The sequence below is a fragment of the Choloepus didactylus genome, chromosome X (genome assembly GCF_015220235.1).
Source record: "Choloepus didactylus isolate mChoDid1 chromosome X, mChoDid1.pri, whole genome shotgun sequence".
Taxonomy (NCBI): domain Eukaryota; kingdom Metazoa; phylum Chordata; class Mammalia; order Pilosa; family Megalonychidae; genus Choloepus; species Choloepus didactylus.
The window spans coordinates 143052728-143077773 of NC_051334.1; positions in this window are offsets into that span (position 1 = coordinate 143052728).

Consider the following 25046-nt stretch of genomic DNA (forward strand, 5'->3'; position numbering starts at 1 on the left):
ATATTGCATTTCATCAACTTTAGCAAACTAAAAGGTACAGTTTCATGTTTTATATTTAGACCCTTGATCCTTTTGGAGTTTATTCCTGTGTGAAAGTTGGATATAATTTTATCCTTTCCCAGATAGCTACTCAATAGTCCCAGTGCCATTTATTAAAAGTCCATCTTTGCCCCAGTAACATATGTTTATTCTTTAAAAAATTCAATTGATGAATAAAAGTTTAAAGAAGAAAACAAACAAAAAAAAAAACACCGGAAAATCTTACGACCCAGAGATAACAACAAACTACATTTTGATGGCCGTCCTTTTCCACATTTCCCTATGCATGCAAAGACACATGTGTGCAGATATACACACACACACACACAATTTTACAAGAATGAGATCTCATACATGCTGTTTTCACACTTTTTTGCCCCCATTCCTAAACATAAAATTAACAGTTTGGTGTGTGACCTTCAGCACTTTTGTCATGTTCAATTATACATATACAAATGTATTCATACACATATAGGTTGTTTTGTCAGCTTTTTAATTAAAGAAGTTGTAGATTTACAGAAAAATCATGCAGAAAATACACAGTTCCCATACACCAACCCCCATTATTAACATTTTGCATTGGGATAGTACCTTGGTTAAAATCGATGAGAGAATATTATTATAATTGTACTATCAACTATAGTACATAGTTTACATAAAGATTCACTGTATTGTCTGATCTTATGATTTTTTTTTATTTTTATTCTAGCAACATATATACAACCTAAAATTTTCCCTTTTTAACTACATTCAGATATATAATTGAGTGTTGTTAATTACATTCACAATGTTGTGCTACCATCACCACCATCCATTACCAAAACTTTTCCATCACCCCAAACAGAAATTCTGTACCAATTAAGCATTCCCATTCCCTAATCCCACCCTGGTCCCTGGTAACCTATACTCCAGATTCTGACTCTGGGTTTCCTTATTCTAATTATTACATATCAGTGAGATCATACAATTTTTGTCTTTTTGCTTTGGGCTTATTTCACTTGTTTTAGTTTGTTAAAGTTGCTGAAATGCAATATCCCAGAAATGGGTTGACTTTTACAATGGGGATTTATTAACTCACAAGCTTACAGTTCTGAGGCCATGAAAATGTCCAAATCAAGCAAGATGATACCTTCTTCCTGAAGATGAGCTGCTGGTGATCCTGGACTCCTCTGTCAGATGGCAAGGCACATGGTTGGTCTGCCAGTCTCTCCTTTCTCTCCCAGATTTTGTTGCTTCCAGCTTCTGGTTTTTCCATAAAATGTCCAAGGTAATGCATCAACAATCAGGTACCTTCACTGGAGGATGGCCAATGGTGTCCAGAAAACCTCTGTTAGCTGGGAAGGCACGTGGCTAGCATCTGCTCCAAAGTTCTGGTTTCAAAATGGCTTTCTCCCAGGACGTTCCTCTCTAGGCTTCAGCTCCTCAAAAATGTCTCTCTTAGTTGCACTTGGGGTATTTGTCCTTTCTTAGCTTCTCCAGAGCAAGAGTCTGCTTTCAACAGCCGTCTTCAAACTGTCTCTCATCTGCAGCTCCTGTGCTTTCTTCAAAGCGTCCCTCTTGGCTGTAGCTCCTCTTCAAAAGTTCACTCACAGCTGCACTGAGTTCCTTCTGTTATGTCAGCTCATTTATATGGCTCCACTGATCAACTTAGACCCACCCTGAATGGGTGGAGCAACACCTCCATGGAAATTATCCAATCAGGGTCATCACCTACAGCTGGGTGGGGCGCATTCCAAAGAAACACTCAAAGAATTACAATCTAATCAACACTGAAAATGTCTGCCCACACAAGATTACATCAAGGATAATGGTGTTTGGGGGACACAATATATTCAAACTGGCACACCAGTCTTGTGGGATATTGGAATTAGGTTGTTTCCATGAAGCTGTGACCCACCCAACTGTAAGTGACAGCTTTGGTTAGGGTGTGACCTCTGACTGAATGTTTCCATGGAGGTGTGGCCCTGCCCATTCAGCCTGGGCCTTGATTAGCTCACTGGTGTCTTACAAAAGCTCACAAATAGAAGGACCTCAGAGCTGCAGGTGAAAGACACATTTTGAAGATGGCCGTAGGAAGCTGACACTGACATTTTGGAGAACGCCATTTTGAAACACAACCTGGGAGCAAGCAGACGCTTGCCACGTACTTTCCCAGCTAACAGAGGTTTACCGGATGCCAAGGGCCTTTTTCCAGTGAAGGTACCCTTTGTTGATGCCTTACCTTGGACACTTTACGACCTTAAGACTGTAACTTTGAAACCAAATAAACCCCCTTTAAAAAGCCAATCCATTTCTGGTATTTTGCATAAATGCAGCATTAGCAAACTGGAACATACAGTATGTACCCTTTTTGTCTAGCTTCTTTCACCCCGCGTAGTTGTTCTAAGATTCATCTATATTGTTGAGTGTAGCATTCCACTGTATGGATATAACACAATTTGATTATCTATTCACCTATTATTGGATATTTGGGTTGTTTCTAGGTTTGAGCTATTATAAATAAAGCAGCTCTGGACATTCATGTACAAGTCTTTGTGTGGCCGTATGCTTTTGTTTCTCTTGGGTAAATGCATAGGAGTGTAATGGCTGGGGCATATGGTGGCAGAAGTGTGGGGCAGAGTGGAAGGGCCTGGAAAGCAGTTTCCCTTGTTTTGGGTGGTAATGGAGTTACCATGAGCATTTTGGGGATCCAACTTTAGGCAAAGTCGAATTGGGGATACATTTAGCTGGACTTTGATGAGATACATTTTTATGGTTTGCAGTCACTTCCTTGCATACTGCCTGATGTCCCAGTGAAGGAATGTCTTCTTGGAACACTCCTTACAGCCCACTGGGCTGACTTACCTGGTGATGTGAGAGAATACGGGAGGACCAGAAGTAACATTGTGATATAAATCTGTCCCATGATACCCGGCAATGGAAGTATATAGATAGTAGAGGCAATACAAGGTTTGAAATGTACACAACCAGAAATTAAATCTGTGGAAAATTTTTCCAACGTGTACAATTTTATGCAGAGGATTTGGTTCTTAATGATGACTAGTTAAAATGGAATTTCTCTCCTGCTAAGAAAATACTTGAAAAATATATACTTGATAATGCAGCAAATACAATTATAAATAGACCATACATTTTTTTTCCATTTTTGGTGGTGTTTGCATGTGCTTGTGTCCCCCTAAAAGATATGCTGATGTCTTAATCATCAGTACCTCAGAATATGATCTTATTTGGAAATAGAATCATTACAAATGGAATTAGTTAAATTAAGATAAGGTCATACTAGAGTAGAGTGGGCCCTTAATCCAATATGATTGTTGTCCTTATGAGAAGGGGAGAGGAGACAGCAGACACCAGTAAGAAGTCAATGTCAAGATGGAGGAGGCTGAGTGATACACGTACAAGCCAAGGATTGTCAGCAAACACCAGAAGCTAGAAAATGGAAGGACTGATACTCCCCTACAGGTTTTGGATGGAGCATGGCCCTGCCTACACCTTGATTTCAGACTTGTAGCCTCCAGGACTGTGAGACAATAAATTTTTGTTGTTGTAAACCATCTAGTTTGTGGAAATCTGTTATGGTAGGCTTAGAAGTAATATAGATGGAATTCACATTAAATAGAATTTACCAGAATTCCTGTGTTGGTAGGGACAAACCTTTTAGCAGTACTAAGAATAATGAGCATGTGTGTAAAGTCACATATTTTATGAATCCCAACATATCAAATTTTAGAATATCTGACCCATGTTGTCTTGACAAAATCTGGCTGATCATTGTGAATTTTTCTCACTTTAAATAAAATCTCACTTTTATACTTAATTTTCTATTCTTTTTCTTAAACAAGGCACCACAAGTTATATAAGCTTCAAACCCTACAAAAGCTGGATCTGACCCTGCTTATACCCCATATCCAATCAACTAATCCAGACGGCTATACTTTCAATATATCCATAATCCAACCCCCACCACCTCAACTGCTACTACTCTGACCCAAGTTGACATCATCTCTCATTTGGATTAATAGCTTCCTGAGCAGTCTCCTTGTTTCCCTGATCTTTTCCCCCTACAGTCTACTCTCAACACAGCAGTCAGAGGGATCCTGTTTTTTTCCAACTTTATTGAGATATATTTACACACCACACAAAATATCCAAAGTATACAATCACTGGCTTACAGTCTCATCACGTAGTTGTGCATGCATTCCCATGATTGATTTTAGAACATTTTCATTACTCCAGAACAGAAATAAGAATAAAATAATAAACCCTAAATCCTCCCCTAGCCCTTAGCCCCCCCCCCGTTGTTGACCCACCTTATTGGTATAGTAAATTTGTCACTGTTGATGAAAGAATATTAAAGAATTACTGTTACCTAAAGTCCATAATTTGCAATAGCTATGTTTTTTCCTATATGCTCTTCTATTATTTTTTAATGGTTCATGCAAGAGCTTATTTACATACATGACTTTAAACAACCATTTCCAATCAAATTTGCCTACAATGCATTACTATTTCTTGTAATCCCCAAAACGAGCTACCATCACCTCTATCCATTCCAAACATTTAAGTTCAAATTCATTAACAATTATGTACACATTAGGTAACTGCTCCCCCTTCTCTCTAGCTTCTATCTGTCTCTAGGTACCCTATATTCTACATTTTTTCCCATGCATGTCTTTATCATATTACTCATCTAGCCATAGACTGGATAAGGTGGTATCAGTCACAAGGTTTTTACAATCCACCATCACAAGATGAAAGGTATATAGTTATACAATCATTATCAAAAATCATGACCACTGGCTTGCAGTTCAACAATTTCAGGTATTTCCTTCTGGTCATTGTAATACACTAGAGACTAAAAATAAATATCTTTATAATGATCCAGTGGTGATAATCATTTGTTAAATCCTAACTTTCTCTGTTACAACTCCTCCCTCTCATTTGATTGATCTCTCAATCTTTGGAGGTATTTGGGCAACAACCATTCTGACTTCATACTGAAAAGGGGTGTCGACATTAAGGGTTAGAGGAAAGAAACTGGTTGATGTTCCTGGAGAGACTGGTACCTCTGGGTTTCAGGGCTTATCTGACATAGGAACAATCTGAAGGTTTTAAGTTTCTAAAAATTAAACTTAATAAATAAAACTTTTATATAGTCTTAGATAGAGCCAAGGGTATTCTTTAAGGTTTACAGGAATATTGTTGGTTGCAGCTTGGCATGCTGTGGCAATTTGCAATATCTGGCTGAAGCTTGCTTAAGAGTAACCTCCAGAAAGACCTCTCAACTCTATTTGAAAACTCTTAGCCACTGAAACTTTACTTTGTTTCATTTCTTTTCCCCATTTTGGTCAAGAAGGGATTGTCAATCCCACAGTGCCAGGGCCAGGCTCATCCCTGGGAGTCATGTGCCACATTGCTAGGGAGACTTACACCCCTGGAAGTCATGTCCTGTGTAGGGGGGAAGGAAGTGAGTTTATTTGCAGAGTTTGGCTCAGAGAGAGAGGCCACATCTGAGCAACAAAAGAGGTCCCTGGGGGGTGACTCTTAGGCATAATTATAAGAAGGCTTAACTTCACCATAATAACAATATTTCATTCCCTACCCTAGGCTCCATGTATTTAGGATGTTAACCACACAGGTTAAGTTAGATACTGTGCTAAAGAAAACTTAAATTTTGGACAAAATAAACATCTCTTACTTTGGTCTCTCACAGAAGTTGAAGGTTTAAAATACAGATAATATCATCCACTACCCTTATTCTGCTTTACCTTAGTCCTAACCCAGTCAGCTTCATTCATATCTCTAATTGAAGTCTGATGTCTTTTTCAGCTTCTTTAGTAATTGCTGTGTGGAGTAATGTTGACTTTCAGAACTACAGAACTCTAACTCTGAGTCTTAGGTGCCACACAGGTACCCAAAGTTCCAGGGAAATACCAGATTATACACATACAGCACAACATCTCAGAATTTAGAAGTAACTATTAAAACTAAGGAAAAGATGTGACTGCTCTAAGAGCTTACAATCTAGGCCCTAATTTTCTTATAAGCATTTTCTAAATGAGACCATAGAATATTTGTCCTTTTGTTTCTGGCTTATTTTGCTCAACACAATGTCCTCTAGGTTCATTCATCTCATTGCATGCCTCAAGATTTCAGTCCTTTCTGTAGCAGAATCATATTCCATCATATGTATGTATGTATACACCATAGTTCACCCTTCTGCTCATCAGTCCATGGAGGCTTTGGCCATCTCCATCCAATGGCAACCGTGAATAATTGCCACCATAAACATCAGTGTGCAAATGTCTAATCATGTCCCTGCTTTCAGTTCTTCCAAGTATATTCCTAGTAACAGCATTGCAGTCACATAGGGACCCTATATCTAGCCTCCTGTGGATCTACCACACTGACCTCCTGAGGGACGGCACCTTTCTACTTCCCCACCAACACTGAGCAAGTATACCTCTCTCTCTCGCTCCACATCTTCTCCAGCACCTTGTATCTATCTGTTTATTTATTTATTTGTTTATCTATCTATTTATTTATTTATTTATTGAATCTGAAGATTTATTGAGATATATTCGCATACCATATATTCTATCCCAAGTATACAATCACTGTCTCACAGTATCCTCACTTTCTTGTGCAATCATCTTCACTCTCAATTTTACACAATTTTCATTCCTCCAAACAGAAAAATAACAGATAGATACACACAAAAAAAGAAAACCCAAAGCACCCTATATCCCTTATCCCCTTCAATTATTTATCCCTAGTACTGGTGTGGTACTAGTAAGGTATTACTGTTAAATATAGTCCATAGGATGCAATAGGTAATTTTCCCCATATATCACTCTATTATTATCCCTTTGCACAAGTGTCATACATTTGTAGTAGTTCATGCATGAACTTATTTATATTTGTAGTATTAATTGGTGAGATATATGACTTTCAGCAACCCCTTTCAATCAAATTCACCTTCAATACAACACTATTACTTATAATCCCAATAATGAACTCCCATCACCTCTATCCATTCCCAAACATTTAAGTTCAACCTCATTAACATTCTGTACATATTAGGTAACCACTCCCCCTTCTCTAACTTGTGTCTATCTCTATGTCCCCTATATTCTACATTTTTAGATTCTAGGTAATTTATATTTTCTAGGTGATTCATATTAGTGAAATCATACAATACCCGTCCTTTTGAATCTGGCTTATTTCACTCAGCATTATGTCCTCAAGTTTCATCCATGTTGTTGCATGCTTCAGGATCTCATTCCTTCTTCCTGTTGCATTATATTCCATCATATGTATATACCACATTTTGTTTATCCACTCATCCGTTGATGAACACATTGATTGTTTCCATCTTTTGGCAATTGTGAATAATGCTGCCATGAACATCATTGTGCAAATGTCTGTTCATGTCCCTGCTTTCAGATCTTCTGGCTATATACTGAGTAGTGGAATTGCCAGATCAAAGGGTAGCTCAACGTTTTGTGTTCTGAGGAACTGCCAAACTGTTTCCAACAGAGGCTGTACCATTTTACATTCCCCTCGAACATTTGTAGTTTCTTGTTTATTTAATAGTGGTTATTCTTATAGGTATGGATTTTGATATCTCATTGTGGTTTTGATTTGCATTTTCTTAATGGCTAATGAAGATGAACATCTTTTCATGTGCCTTTTAGCCATTTGTATTTCCTCTGTTCATATCTTTTGCCCATTTTATAGTTGGGTTGTTTGTGCTTTTGTTGTTGAGTTGTAGGATTTCTTTATATATATTGAATATCAAACCCTAATCAGATATATGGTTTCCAAATATTCTCTCCCATTGAGTTGGCTGCCTCTTCACCTTTTTAACAAATCCTTTGAGGCACCAAAGTGTTCAATCTTGAGGACAGAGGAATCCTTTTATAAAAAAAAATTAAATTATGTTACTGCTCTGATTAAAACTCTCCAATAGCTTCAAATCTCACTCAGAGAAGAAGCCAAACTCCTTCAGTTGGCCTTCAAAGTCATTCATGATCTAACCTCCAGCTGCCTCTTTGGCACCATCTCCTACTGTGCTTCCCTACTCTCACTCAACTTCAGCCATACCATCCTCCTTGCTCTTCCTCAAATACACCACACAGGATTCCACCTCACAGGTTTGCACGGGCTGCTTCCCTTTCCTAGAAAGCACTTCCCTCAGATATCCACATGGCTTATTCCCTCACCTCCTTCAAGTCTTTGCCTAAATATCGCCTTCTCAATGAAGCCCACCTTGACCTCCCCATTAAAAATGTCATCCACCTACCTGCTCTGCCTTCTTGATCCCTCTTACCTTGTGCTCTCCTTTTTTTCTTTTTTCCTTAGCACTTCTTATCTTCTAACACACTATACAGTTTACTTTTTATATTTATTAGTTTCCGTCTTTCTCCCTCTGCTGGAATACAATCTCCACAAGCACAGAAATCTTTATTTTGTTCACTGCTGTATCCCCAGTACTTAGAACAGTTGGCATCAGTAAATATTTGTTGGATGGAAGAAGAGTGGTCCAGAAAAGAAGAAGAGAGTGTGCAAAGATCCAGAGATGGAAGAGTATATGGGATTAGTCAAGGAACTCAAGACGTCTCAAGTAGAAAGGTCAGAAATTAGAATGGCCCAAGCTGAGTTCGGTAAAGAAGGCAGAGACTAGAAGGTGAAGGGCCTATAGGCCAAAGTAAGGATACTGAGCTTTAAGCAAGGAAAATCAGTTGAAGAGTTATAACCAAGGGAGGGGTGTGAACACAATTTGAAAAGATTATTGGTAGTTGTGTGTGAAATGAATGGGGGAGGGGATAAGGAAGCAAAAGCTATTGCAATAGCCCAGGCAAGAGGTGATGGTGGCTCTGACTATTTAAGATGTTGATGCTGGATATGGATAGAATTGGAAAAATAATTTAAAAATATTTTGGAATTAGAATCACAAAGCTCTGATGATGAACCAAAAGAAGAAGGGTTTTTTAAATGCAATTTTATAGAGAGATAATCACATAACATACAATCATTCAAAGTGTGCAATCAGTTGTTCACAGTATCGTCATATAGTTGTGCATTCATCACCACAATCAAACTTTGAACATTTTCATTACCCTAAAAAATAAAAATAAAAAAGAACATCCAACACATCCCATTCCCCTCTTCCCCTCATTGTTCTTTACTTTTTAAGTACAGTTTAATTGAGATATATACACATACCCTATTGCCATCCACAGAGTACAATCATTCACAGCACCATCATACAGTTGTGAGTTCATCACCAGAATCAATTTTAGAACCTTTTCCTTACTCCAAAATAAAAATAAAAGCAAAAAAGAACCCGTAACTCTTTCCATCCCCTCCATCCCACCTTATTCTTCACCTGATTTTTGTCCCCATTCTTCCACTCATCTGTCCATACACTGGATAAAGGGAGTGCAAGCCACAAGGTTTTCACAGTCACACAGTCACCCTATGCAATCTTCATAGTTATACAATCGTCTTCAAGAATCAAGGTCACTGGGTTGCAGTTTGACAGCTTCAGTATTTCCCTCTAGCCATTCTTACCCACTAAAGATATCTATATAGTGCATGAGAATACCCTCCAGAGTGACCTCGCTACTCCATTTGAAATCTCTCAGCCACTGGAGCCTTGTTTTGTTTCATCTCTCTTCCCCCTTTTGGTCAAGAAGAGCCTCTCAATCCCACAGTGCTGGGTCCAGGCTCATCTCCAGGAGTCATTTCCCGCATTGCCAGGGGGATTCACATCCCTCCGAGTCACGTCCCACATAGGGGGAAGGACAGTGAGTTCACATGCCGAGTGGGCTTAGAGAGAGACGGGGCCACATCTGAGCAACAAAGAGGCTCTCTGTGGGGGACTCCTAAGCACAATTATAAGTGGGCTTATCCTCTCCCTTGCAGCAACTAGCCTCAAAGGGGAAAGCCCCCAGATTGAGGGCTTGGCCCATTAAATTGCAGTCCTCAATGTTTGCGGGAAAATCAGCAATAGCCCGGGGAGGGGATGTCCAACACTTTCGCATAAGAAGAAGGCATTTTGATAAGAAGGGGTGGTCATCGGTGCTGACTGCTACTAGGAGGTCAAGCTTCTTAGGACTGAAAACTGTCTATTGAAATTTAGTGACAGGAAAGTTATTGGTGATGTTGTCAAGGGCGTCTTCCATGAAATGGAGATGGTGAGAGTCAGCCTGGAGTGCATTGACCAGCAAGCAGGATGTAAAGAAACGAAGGATGGAGGAAATGGGATGTCTACAAAGCACCTGACATAGAGTAGGCCCTTAATACAGGCCACCTTTTTTCCTCCCTCCCATTCCTGTATTAGGATGTTGCGCAACTGCTTATCCCCACCCCCAGTGTTGCTAAGTAAACAAATTCTAGGTTAAGAAAACAATGCTAACAAATTAAAATAAAAGCATAAGTAGTTAAATATTTACTATTCCTATGGTATTGAATTTCTTAAGGTAAAATATCAAATTCAAATTTTAATGAGGAACACAGCTGGTACTGAATATTCAGGGATCCAGGGGAGCACGTTAATGAATCATTTTTAAAGCTGGACAGCTTCACACTTAATCTGTGCAAGGAATAGGAATACAGTCTTTTCTCAATTATCAGCTTATAAAATGAATATGAATTTCTGATTAGTCTGTTCCCCAATGGAAATGGCCATTTAAAATGATAATAGTAAATGTTTGTTGTAAGAAATTCAGACATTAACTCAGTGTAAAAAGAAGAAAAGGAAGATTACCCTCCCACCCCAATAATTAAAGTTAGCAGATAGGATTTGTTCTTCATTCATTCACTCCACAGATATTTATTAGACACCTGTGATGTGCCAAGCACATGTCTAGGTGCTGAGAAAACATTAGTGAATAAAACAAAATCCTTCCCCTTGAGAAACTCACTTCTAGTTGGAAGAGAAAGAAAACAAACAAATAAATAGGGAAGTATATATTATGTCAGATGGTAATAAGTGATAGAAAACAAGGCAAAAGAGGGATATAACGAGTGCCAAGGATGTTGTGATTTTATATAAGGAAGGCCTCACTGATAAGGTAACATTTGAACAGAGGCCTGAAAGAAGTGAGGGAGCAAGTCATGCAGATATCTGGAGGGAGAAAGAAGGTTACTTTTATTTTTGTTTTTATCATTGACTGTGTTGTCAATTGCCATATGATAACAATATGAGAGTTTTTGACATGTTAGTCTTCTTTCTCTCAGTTTACATATTTGGCTTTCGCTAGGATCCTTCCTTCCTATCATATTTAAATTTTAGTTCTTCAAAACTTCTGAAAGACAAATATAAAATTGATCTGTAAAGAAGGCATTTATAAGAGCAATTTGAATGTATTTAAAAGTTGGCACTGAATTTTATGGAGTTATGTAATTATATGATCAAATCACTCCTAATTCTTCATACATTGAAATATTGATTAATATGCTTAGGTTCTTTGTGACTGAAACACTTGTTTCTTTGGCTATTTCACTGTGTCAGTGACAATTTTATGTGCCATTTCATCTGAAACTGCCAGACTTCGTCAGAACAAGATGATCCAGATACATTAAAACATGATCCAATATGTTGAGATGTATAAAACATGCAACTTCACACACACAAACTCATTACTCATAGTACTGCTATGGGCTTGTGTTCTGCAAACACAGGTTTCTGACAAATTCTATTTCACAATATTACTATAAAAAAAGATTCTTTAAAATGCATCATGCATTTTTAAATGAGTGTGCTACATTATTGAGTATATTAATGATAGAAGAAAATTCCCATTTTGACCAGGCAATACTGAATCCTCCAGGTACAGTTTTACATGACTGGGGAATGGAAGAATATTCCACAGGCTAGTGTCAACCTTATTTCCCCTCACCTCCAGAGACTTCCCATGCTGGGTGCCACAGGACATGTTAGAATCGAGATTTGATCTTTGGCCTTGCCTCATTGGTCAGCACAGTGTGAGGTGGTATTCTTGGAAGCCATTCCTATGTTGAGGTGGCTAGCAATGACTTAACTATACATGGAAGTGACTAAAAGCCATGGAAATATCTCTGATTAAATCCAAAACTAATTGTAAACCCAAATCAACTTCCTCTTTGCATGATCCCCAAATGGACCATATCCACCCCAATGCCAGCCCCAACATGAAGGGAAATGTGACAGAGGGGAAGTTGGAGTGGAAAGAGACAGCTGTCTTAACTTATTGCAATTAAAATGTTTTACTTTTGCAACTTTTACACAAGCATATAACCATGTTGTCCCACTGCTAGGGCCTCATAAGGGGCTGCTGCAGCAAGGGGCTCTGACACTTAAGCTTCACTAGCTTCACAGTAAATTTGATACTTGATATGGAGTGTGAGAGAGAGAGGAATTGAAGATGATGCCAAGGTTTCCAGCCTAAGCAACTGGGTGAGTGGAGTTGCCATTTACTGAGATGTAGAAGGGAAGGTTTAGAGCTGAAAATCATAAGTTCATGGGACATGAAGAGTTGATGATGTCTACCAGACAGCTAAGAAGACATGTGAAGTAGGCAGTTGAATATATGAGACTGGAGTTGAGGGGAGAGGGCCCTGGCTGAATAAGTAAATTAGAGTCAACCATACATGGATTGTACTGGAAGCCATGAGATTGGATATGGAGTGAGTATAGAGAGAGAAGAGATGAGGACCAGGGGTGGAGCTGTGGGAAACTCTGATGTTTAGAGGGTGAGGAAAGGAAGAGGAATGAATAAAGGACATTGAGAAATTGCATCCTGTGAGGTCGAAGGAAACCAGGAGAATGTTGCATCCTTGAAGCTAAGTGAAAAAGGTGTTTCAAGATGGAAGGAGTGATCTACTATTTCAAGTAATGTGAGGACTGAGAATTGAACATCAGATTTAGCATCATTGAGGTCAGCGGTAACGGAGAACTTGCCAAGAGATGATTGGAATGAGTTGGAGAAAGAATAGAAAGAGTAGAACTGAAAATTGTGATCATACTTTGTGTTTTGGAACCTGCTTTTCCCTACCAGTATATAAAAATCTACTTCAGAGGTGGGGCAAGATGGCAGACTGGTGAGCTGTATGTTTTAGTTACTCCTCCAGGAAAGTAGGTAAAAAGCCAGGAACTGCGTGGACTGGACACCACAGAGCAATCTGTCTTTGGGCATACTTCATACAACACTCATGAAAACGTGGAACTGCTGAGATCAGCGAAATCTGTAAGTTTTTGCGGCCAGGGGACCCGCGCCCCTCCCTGCCAGGCTCAGTCCCGTGGGAGGAGGGGCTGTCAGCTCCGGGAAGGAGAAGGGAGAACTGCAGTGGCAGCCCTTATCGGAAACTCATTCTACTGATTCAAACTCCAACCATAGATAGACTGAGACCAGACACCAGAGACTCTGAGAGCAGCCAGCCCAGCAGAGAGGAGACAGGCATAGAAAAAAAACAACACGAAAAACTCCAAAATAAAAGCAGAGGATTTTTGGAGTTCTGGTGAACACAGAAAGGGGAAGGGCGGAGATCAGGCCTTGAGGCGCATATGCAAACCCCGAAGCAAGGCTGATCTCTCTGCCCTGTGCACCTTTCCTTAATGGCCCAGGTTGCTTTGTCTATTAGCATTTCAATAACCCATTAGATCTCTGAGGAGGGCCGCTTTTTTTTTTTTTTTTTTTAAATCCTTTTTGCTTTTTCTAAAACAATTACTCTAAGAAGCTCAATACAGAAAGCTTCAAAGAATTGAAATTTGGGCACGTCAAGTCAAGAGCAGAACTAAGAGAGCTCTGAGACAAAAGGCAATAATCCAGTGGCTGAGAAAATTCACTAAACAACACAACTTCCCAAGAAAAGGGGGGTGTCCGCTCACAGCCACCATCCTGGTGGACAGGAAACACTCCTGCCCATCGCCAGCCCCATAGCCCAGAGCTGCCCCAGACAACCCAGTGTGACGGAAGTGCTTCAAATAACAGGCACACACCACAAAACTGGGCGTGGACATTAGCCTTCCCTGCAACCTCAGCTGAATGTCCCAGAGCTGGGAAGGGGGAGCAGTGTGAATTAACAGAGCCCCATTCAGCCATCATTTGAGCAGACTGGGAGCCTCCCAACACAGCCCAGCAGCCCAGAACTGCCCTGGGGGGAAGGCACTCACCTGTGACATAGCACAGTCATCCCTCAACAGAGGACCCGGGGTGCACAGCCTGGAAGAGGGGCCCACTTGCAAGTCTCAGGAGCCATACGCCAATACCAAAGACTTGTGGGTCAGTGGCAGAGACAAACTGTGGCAGGACTGAACTGAAGGATTAGACTATTGCAGTAGCTTTAAAACTCTAGGATCATCAGGGAGATTTGATTGTTAGGGCCACCCCCCCTCCCCGACTGCCCAGAAACACGCCCCACATACAGGGCAGGCAACACCAACTACACACGCAAGCTTGGTACACCAATTGGGCCCCACAAGACTCACTCCCCCACTCACCAAAAAGGCTAAGCAGGGGAGATCTGGCTTGTGGAGAACAGGTGGCTCGTGGACGCCACCTGCTGGTTATTTAGAGAAAGTGTACTCCACGAAGCTGTAGATCTGATAAATTAGAGATAAGGACTTCAACTGGTCTACAAACCCTAAAAGAACCCTATCAAGTTCAGCAAATGCCACGAGGCCAAAAACAACAGAAAATTATAAAGCATATGAAAAAACCAGACGATATGGATAACCCAAGCCCAAGCACCCAAATCAAAAGACCAGAAGAGACACACCTAGAGCAGCTACTCAAAGAACTAAAGATGAACAATGAGACCCTAGTACGGGATATGAAGGAAATCAAGAAGACCCTAGAAGAGCATAAAGAAGACATTGCAAGACTAAATAAAAAAATGGATGATCTTATGGAAATTAAAGAAACTGTTGACCAAATTAAAAAGATTCTGGACACTCATAGTACAAGACTAGAGGAAGTTGAACAACGAATCAGTGACCTGGAAGATGACAGAATGGAAAATGAAAGCATAAAAGAAAGAATGGGGAAAAAAATTGAAAAAATCGAAATGGACCTCAGGGATATGATAGATAATATGAAACGTCCGAATATAAGACTCATTGGTGTCCCAGAAGGGGAAGAAAAGGGTAAAGGTCTAGGAAGAGTATTCAAAGAAATTGTTGGGGAAAACTTCCCAAATCTTCTAAACAACATAAATACACAAATCATAAATGCTCAGCGAACTCCAAATAGAATAAATCCAAAAAAACCCACTCCGAGACATATACTGATCACACTGTCAAACATAGAAGAGAAGGAGCAAGTTCTGAAAGCAGCAAGAGAAAAGCAATTCACCACATACAAAGGAAACTCAGCAGCCACCATGGAGGCAAGAAGGCAATGGCACGATATATTTAAAATTCTGAGTGAGAGGAATTTCCAGCCAAGAATACTTTATCCAGCAAAGCTCTCCTTCAAATTTGAGGGAGAGCTTAAATTTTTCACAGACAAAGAAATGCTGAGAGAATTTGCTAACAAGAGACCTGCCCTACTGGAGATACTAAAGGGAGCCCTACAGACAGAGAAACAAAGACAGGACAGAGAGACTTGGAGAAAGGTTCAGTACTAAAGAGATTCGGTATGGGTACAATAAAGGATATTAATAGAGAGAGGGAAAAATATGGCAAACATAATCCAAAGGATAAGATGGCCGATTCAAGAAATGCCTTCACGGTTTTAACATTGAATGTAAATGGATTAAACTCCCCAATTAAAAGATATAGATTCGCAGAATGGATCAAAAAAAATGAACCATCAATATGTTGCATACAAGAGACTCATCTTAGACACAGGGACACAAAGAAACTGAAAGTGAAAGGATGGAAAAAAATATTTCATGCAAGCTACAGCCAAAAGAAAGCAGGTGTAGCAATATTAATCTCAGATAAAATAGACTTCAAATGCAGGGATGTTTTGAGAGACAAAGAAGGCCACTACATACTAATAAAAGGGGCAATTCAGCAAGAAGAAATAACAATCGTAAATGTCTATGCACCCAATCAAGGTGCCACAAAATACATGAGAGAAACATTGGCAAAACTAAAGGAAGTAATTGATGTTTCCACAATAATTGTGGGAGACTTCAACACATCACTCTCTCCTATAGATAGATCAACCAGACAGAAGACCAATAAGGAAATTGAAAACCTAAACAATCTGATAAATGAATTAGATTTAACAGACATCTACAGGACATTACATCCCAAATCACCAGGATACACATACTTTTCTAGTGCTCACGGAACTTTCTCCAGAATAGATCATATGCTGGGACATAAAACAAGCCTCAATAAATTTAAAAAGATTGAAATTATTCAAAGCACATTCTCTGACCACAATGGAATACAATTAGAAGTCAATAACCATCAGAGACTTAGAAAATTCACAAATACCTGGAGGTTAAACAACACACTCCTAAACAATCAGTGGGTTAAAGAAGAAATAGCAAGAGAAATTGCTAAATATATAGAGACGAATGAAAATGAGAACACAACATACCAAAACCTATGGGATGCAGCAAAAGCAGTGCTAAGGGGGAAATTTATAGCACTAAACGCATATATTAAAAAGGAAGAAAGAGCCAAAATCAAAGAACTAATGGATCAACTGAAGAAGCTAGAAAATGAACAGCAAACCAATCCTAAACCAAGTACAAGAAAAGAAATAACAAGGATTAAAGCAGAAATAAATGACATAGAGAACAAAAAAACAATAGAAAGGATAAATATCACCAAAAGTTGGTTCTTTGAGAAGATCAACAAGATTGACAAGCCCCTAGCTAGACTGACAAAATCAAAAAGAGAGAAGACCCATATAAACAAAATAATGAATGAAAAAGGTGACATAACTGCAGATCCTGAAGAAATTAAAAAAATTATAAGAGGATATTATGAACAACTGTATGGCAACAAACTGGATAATGTAGAAGAAATGGACAATTTCCTGGAAACATATGAACAACCTAGACTGACCAGAGAAGAAATAGAAGACCTCAACCAACCCATCACAAGCAAAGAGATCCAATCAGTCATCAAAAATCTTCCCACAAATAAATGCCCAGGGCCAGATGGCTTCACAGGGGAATTCTACCAAACTTTCCAGAAAGAACTGACACCAATCTTACTCAAACTCTTTCAAAACATTGAAGAAAATGGAACACTACCTAACTCATTTTATGAAGCTAACATCAATCTAATACCAAAACCAGGCAAAGATGCTACAAAAAAGGAAAACTACCGGCCAATCTCCCTAATGAATATAGATGCAAAAATCCTCAACAAAATACTTGCAAATCGAATCCAAAGACACATTAAAAAAATCATACACCATGACCAAGTGGGGTTCATTCCAGGCATGCAAGGATGGTTCAACATAAGAAAAACAATCAATGTATTACAACACATTAAAAACTCGAAAGGGAAAAATCAATTGATCATCTCAATTGATGCTGAAAAAGCATTTGACAAAATCCAACATCCCTTTTTGATAAAAACACTTCAAAAGGTAGGAATTGAAGGAAACTTCCTCAACATGATAAAGAGCATATATGAAAAAACCCACAGCCAGCATAGTACTCAATGGTGAGAGACTGAAAGCCTTCCCTCTAAGATCAGGAACAAGACAAGGATGCCCGCTGTCACCACTGTTATTCAACATTGTGCTGGAAGTGCTAGCCAGGGCAATCCGGCAAGACAAAGAAATAAAAGGCATCCAAATTGGAAAAGAAGAAGTAAAACTGTCATTGTTTGCAGATGATATGATCTTATATCTAGAAAACCCTGAGAAATCAACGATACACCTACTAGAGCTAATAAACAAATTTAGCAAAGTAGCGGGATACAAGATTAATGCACATAAGTCAGTAATGTTTCTATATGCTAGAAATGAACAAACTGAAGAGACACTCAAGAAAAAGATACCATTTTCAATAGCAACTAAAAAAATCAAGTACCTAGGAATAAACTTAACCAAAGATGTAAAAGACCTATACAAAGAAAACTACATAACTCTACTAAAAGAAATAGAAGGGGACCTTAAAAGATGGAAAATATTCCATGTTCATGGATAGGAAGGCTAAATGTCATTAAGATGTCAATTCTACCCAAACTCATCTACAGATTCAATGCAATCCCAATCAAAATTCCAACAACCTACTTTGCAGACTTGGAAAAGCTAGTTATCAAATTTATTTGGAAAGGGAAGATGCCTCGAATTGCTAAAGACACTCTAAAAAAGAAAAACGAAGTGGGAGGACTTACACTCCCTGACTTTGAAGCTTATTATAAAGCCACAGTTGCCAAAACAGCATGGTACTGGCACAAAGATAGACATATAGATCAATGGAATCGAATTGAGAATTCAGAGATAGACCCTCAGATCTATGGCCGACTGATCTTTGATAAGGCCCCCAAAGTCACCGAACTGAGCCATAATGGTCTTTTCAACAAATGGGGCTGGGAGAGTTGGATATCCATATCCAAAAGAATGAAAGAGGACCCCTACCTCACCCCCTACACAAAAATTAACTCAAAATGGACCAAAGATCTCAATATAAAAGAAAGTACCATAAAACTCCTAGAAGATAATGTAGGAAAACATCTTCAAGACCTTGTATTAGGAGGCCACTTCCTAGACTTTACACCCAAAGCACAAGCAACAAAAGAAAAAATAGATAAATGGGAACTCCTCAAGCTTAGAAGTTTCTGCACCTCAAAGGAATTTCTCAAAAGGTAAAGAGGCAGCCAACTCAATGGGAAAAAATTTTTGGAAACCATGTATCTGACAAAAGACTGATATCTTGCATATACAAAGAAATCCTACAACTCAATGACAATAGTACAGACAGCCCAATTATAAAATGGGCAAAAGATATGAAAAGACAGTTCTCTGAAGAGGAAATACAAATGGCCAAGAAACACATGAAAAAATGTTCAGCTTCACTAGCTATTAGAGAGATGCAAATTAAGACCACAATGAGATACCATCTAACACCGGTTAGAATGGCTGCCATTAAACAAACAGGAAACTACAAATGCTGGAGGGGATGTGGAGAAATTGGAACTCTTATTCATTGTTGGTGGGACTGTATAATGGTTCAGCCACTCTGGAAGTCAGTCTGGCAGTTCCTTAGAAAACTAGATATAGAGCTACCATTCGATCCAGCGATTGCACTTCCCGGTATATTCCCGGAAGATCGGAAAGCAGTGACACGAACAGATATCTGCACGCCAATGTTCATAGCAGCACTATTCACAATTGCCAAGAGATGGAAACAACCCAAATGTCCTTCAACAGATGAGTGGATAAATAAAATGTGGTATATACACACGATGGAAAACTACGCGGCAGTAAGAAGGAACGATCTCGTGAAACATATGACAACATGGATGAACCTTGAAGACATAATGCTGAGTGAAATAAGCCAGGCACAAAAAGAGAAATATTATATGCTACCACTAATGTGAACTTTGAAAAATGTAAAACAAATGGTTTATAATGTAGAATGTAGGGGAACTAGCAGTAGAGAGCAATTAAGGAAGGGGGAACAATAATCCAAGAAGAACAGATAAGCTATTTAACGTTCTGGGGATGCCCAGAAATGACTATGGTCTGTTAATTTCTGATGGATGTAGTAGGAACAAGTTCACTGAAATGTTGCTATATTATGTAACTTTCTTGGGGTAAAGTAGGAACATGTTGGAAGTTAAGCAGTTATCTTAGGTTAGTTGTCTTTTTCTTACTCCCTTGCTATGGTCTCTTTGAAATGCTCTTTTATTGTATGTTTGTTTTCTTTTTAACTTTTTTTTCATACAGTTGATTTAAAAAAGAAGGGAAAGTTAAAAAAAAAAAAAAAAAGAAAAAAGACAAACAAGGAAAAAAAAAAAAAAAAGATGTAGTGCCCCCTTGAGGAGCCTGTGGAGAATGCAGGGGTATTCGCCTACCCCACCACCATGGTTGCTAACATGACCACAGACATAGGGGACTGGTGGTTTGATGGGTTGAGCCCTCTACCATAAGTTTTACCCTTGGGAAGACGGTTGCTGCAAAGGAGAGGCTAGGCCTCCCTGTATTTGTGCCTAAGAGTCTCCTCCTGAATGCCTCTTTGTTGCTCAGATGTGGCCCCTCTCTCTGGCTAAGCCAACTTGAAAGGTGAAATCACTGCCCTCCCCGCTACGTGGGATCAGACACCCAGGGAAGTGAATCTCCCTGGCAACGTGGAATATGACTCCCGGGGAGGAATGTAGACCCGGCATCGTGGGATGGAGAACATCTTCTTGACCAAAAGGGGGATGTGAAAGGAAATGAAATAAGCTTCAGTGGCAGAGAGATTCCAAAACGAGCCGAGAGATCACTCTGGTGGGCACTCTTACGCACACTTTAGACAACCTTTTTTAGGTTCTAAAGAATTGGGGTAGCTGGTGGTGGATACCTGAAACTATTAAACTACAACCCAGAACCCATGAATCTCGAAGACAGTTGTATAAAAATGTAGCTTATGAGGGGTGACAGTGGGATTGGGAATGCCATAAGGACCAAACTCCACTTTGTCTAGTTTATGGATGGATGTGTAGAAAAGTAGGGGAAGCAAACAAACAGACAAAGGTACCTAGTGTTCTTTTTTACTTCAATTGCTCCTTTTCACTCTAATTATTATTCTTGTTATTTTTGTGTGTGTGCTAATGAAGGTGTCAGGGATTGATTTAGGTGATGAATGTACAACTATGTAATGGTACTGTAAACAATCGAAAGTACAATTTGTTTTGTATGACTGCGTGGTATGTGAATATATCTCAATAAAATGATGATTAAAAAAAAAAAATCTACTTCATTATTTTTAAAGTTGCTTAATGTAAGGAATACCCTAATTTATTTATCCAGTTCCCTTTTGATGGATATTTAGGCTGTTATCTTCTTAGTGATTATAAATAATGCTGCAGTGAATATCTTTTAACATACATGTTTATGCACGTGCAAAATAAATTTCTGAATTCCAGAATTGCTGCATATTTTGCACATTTTCAGTTTTGACATATATAGCCAAATTGCACTCATAAGAGGCTTCACCAATTGATTTTCTCATCAGTAATGTATGAGAGTGCCCTTTCCCCGCAGCATTTTAAACACTGGATACTAATAATCTTTTAATCTTTGTCACCCTGATAGGTTTTTAAAATGGTGATGTTATTTTAATCTGCATCTCTTCGATCACTAGTGAAGCAGAACAGTTTTTCATATATTTATTTCCCTTTTTATTTCTTCTTTTGTATCGTGACTGTGTCCTTTGCCTATCTTTCTATTTGAGCATGTGTCTTCTTTCTCTTTTAATCAATTTGTTAGAGCTATGTCATATAGGTTGCAAATATTTTTTCCTAATATGTTATTTACTTTCAACATTATCTATGCTGTTTTTATAGAGTTTGGTTTTTTTAAAATGTGGTCTAAGCTTTCATTCTTTTCTTTTCAAGGTTTCTGCCTTTGCTGTCAAATTTGATTGTTTTTTAACAAGAACCATAGAAATAGATTTTACAATTATTAATCCAAAGCTTAGAGAGAACACATTCTCTTTTCAAAGCTGGTCAGGCATGTGCAATGGGGATAAAATTGCCCAAATTAGTGTGGTTTCTCTCCCTTCCCCACCCCCAACCTTAGTTAAGACATTTTTCTCTTTGTATTATTGGCAAAAACTACTGCTTAATTAAGACTCCTGCGTATTCAATGAATGCTTCTGTGTATTAGGCCTGACAATGCTTAGGGGCTAATGGGACCATGTGCTTTCTCTAGCACCTCTGCAAACATGAGTAAGGCAGCTTATTATGGGCTTTTTCCGGCCTTTCATAAAATATAACATTTTTAGAATGTTAATTACATCAAATAAATGGTAGCAATACCGTTTTCTAGTTTTGAATACATTTCACCCCATTCCATTTATAAAGCAGACTTCAAATAAAAATAATTCCATTCTGAAAATATTTTTTAATCACGAGTTTTTTTAAAGCTCTTTAGGTAAGATGTTTTTGCTTTACATGACTTAGGAACTGCTATTAGTCCATTAAATGAATTGGCTTCCACAGTATTTGAATAATGCAAATTGAATGCACTTTAAACCTAAAAGCTACCACAAGAGAGTTTTGATATGAACTGAATTGTTCAAGTAATTTTCTTAATGATTGATGAATCATCTCAGAAGAAGCTGTCAGCTACCTACAGAAGAGTTTTCAATCCGTGCTGCTTTCCCAAAGTAGTCCAGGTGTTTTAGAGATCAATTTGAATTCAGTAAGTGTCCAAAATAAGGAAAACCAAACAGCATCCAGACTTCTATTACTGCAAAGGTTTACAAAATCTTACAGGTAGTAAGAAACTAAAGTTGTTAAAATATCAGTATGCACAAACAGACACTTCAAGCATTTCTGTTAGGGAAGCAAAATCAGGAAAAAAGGAGTATACACTATTTAAAATTTTTTTCTCATGCTTATTTTCCAAAATGGCTGGCTATGAGATTACCATATAAAAATCGATAACCAGTTAGAATTTATAACAGAAGAAATTATTCCATTCACAGTAGCAAGAAAACCCATAAAATATCTAAGACTAAACAACCAGAAATATGCAAGACCTCTATGAAGAAAACTATGAAACTATTGTGGGACATAAAACAAGAATTCAATAGAAGGAAACACCTTGTTCTTAAATGGAAGACTTAACTTTATAACAATATTAGTTCTCCATAAATTTATCTGGAAATCCAATACAAACCCAATCAAATCCCAAAATGAATTTTTTTGAAGAGAAAGATGAGAAACTTGACAAAATTATCGTAAAGTGCTTTAAATTCTAAAAGAAGGGTAGCAACAAGGATTAACCGTATTGTAAAGCCATAGTGATTAAAAGAGTGTGATACAAAAACAAGAACTGACAGTTCAATGGAACAGAATGGAGTATAGAAATAGACTCAAATATATGGGAGAACATAGCACTAAATGCAAAGTTGGCATTCATTCACTTAACAAATATTTATGGAGCCATATCTGATGTAGACATGAGACACTCAAAATTTCTGCCTTAAGTGGAGCTTAAATTCTTCTGGAGGAAAAAGCAATAAATAAAATATATAGTACATCACATGATGATAGGTGCTATTGAGAAAAATCAGGCAGGGAAAAGAGATGGGAGCTGGAGAAATTGCAATTTTAAGTCAAGCAGTCATCTCTGAGAAGGTAACATTTCAGCAAAGACCAGCAGGTGAAGGAGCGATTCATGCAAATATCTGGGGAAAGAGTGGTACAGATAGACCAGGATTTCTCAACCTGGGAGCTTAATGACAGTTTGGGCTAGATCATTCTTTGTTGTGGGGGGCTCTCCTGTACATTGTAAAATGTTTAACATGTGTAAAATGTATCCCTGGCCTCAACCCACTAAATGCCAGTAGCACCTTCCTCCTGTTGTGACAACCCAAAAGGCCTTCAGATATTGCCAAATGTCTCCTGGGGGGGGGGGGAGTAAAATAGCCCCCAAAAGGGAACCTCTGAGTTGGAGAGAACAGTGAGGGCAAATATCCTGGATGGCTAAGGAGTGTGGCTAGCATGCTTAAGGAACAGCAAGAGAGCCATGTGGCTGAAGTGGAGTGAGCATGGGTCAAGGATCTGGGCGGGGGGCTGCTGCAGAGAGCATTAGTAGAATATGAGGTAATATATTTGGGGGTGTGATCTGTAGCAGATCATATGCGGCCTTGTATTCCATTGCAATGACTATCTTTTGTGCAGGATGAAATGGAAAGCCTTTGGAGGATTTGATTTGATCTGACAGATTTTCAAAGAACCATTCAGTCTACTATGTTGAGAATGTGTCGTAGGGAAGCAAAGGAAGATTCAGGAAGACCAGTTATTGCAATAATCCAGAGAAAGAGATGATGGTGGTTTAGACTAGGCTTAGACTAGAGTGATGGTAGTAGAAGTGGTAAATATATTTGATGTAGACTCAATAGGATTTGCTGACAGATGACTTGAAGAGGGGAATCAAGGATGACTCCCAATATTTTAGCTTAAGCAACTGAGGGATGGAGTTGCCATTACTGTGATGGAAAAGACTTCAAGACTTGCAACTTCAGGGGTTGCAAGTTTGGGGGGAATATCAGAAGTTAGGTTTTCGATACGTTGAGTTTGAGTGATTTCTTTGACATCAAAGTGGAGGTGATTTTACAAATGGAGGATAATTGAAGGTTAGTTAGATATGTGGCTCTGGAGTTCATGGGAGAGGTCAAAGCCAGAAATATAAATTTGAGGATCATTAGCCTACAGATGGTATTTAAACCCATGAGACTAGATGAGATCACCATGGGAGTAAATTCAGAGGAAGGTCCAAGAACGTAGCCCTGGGACAGAGCAATGTTAAGAGGTCAGGTTTGGCGGGAATGAGGTGAGTAGAGGACTCAAGTGAGATTGGAAGGAAAATGGGAGAGCAAAGTGTCTGGAAACCAAGTGGAGAAAATGTTACAAGGAGGAAGGAGTAATCAATTATACCAAATGCTACCGATTTAGCAACAGGGAAGTAACTCGTGACCTTTATCAGAGCAGTTTTAGCAGAGTGGAGGGAGTGAAAGCATGGCTGGAGTAGATTCAAAAGAGAATGGAAGGTTGAGGAGCCTGTGGAGAATGCAGGGGTATTCGCCTACCCCACCTCCATGGTTGCTAACATGACCACAGACATAGGGGACTGGTGGTTTGATGGGTTGAGCCCTCTACCATAAGTTTTACCCTTGGGAAGACGGTTGCTGCAAAGGAGAGGCTAGGCCTCCCTGTATTTGTGCCTAAGAGTCTCCTCCTGAATGCCTCTTTGTTGCTCAGATGTGGCCCTCTCTCTCTGGCTAAGCCAACTTGAAAGGTGAAATCACTGCCCTCCCCCCTACGTGGGATCAGACACCCAGGGAAGTGAATCTCCCTGGCAACGTGGAATATGACTCCCAGG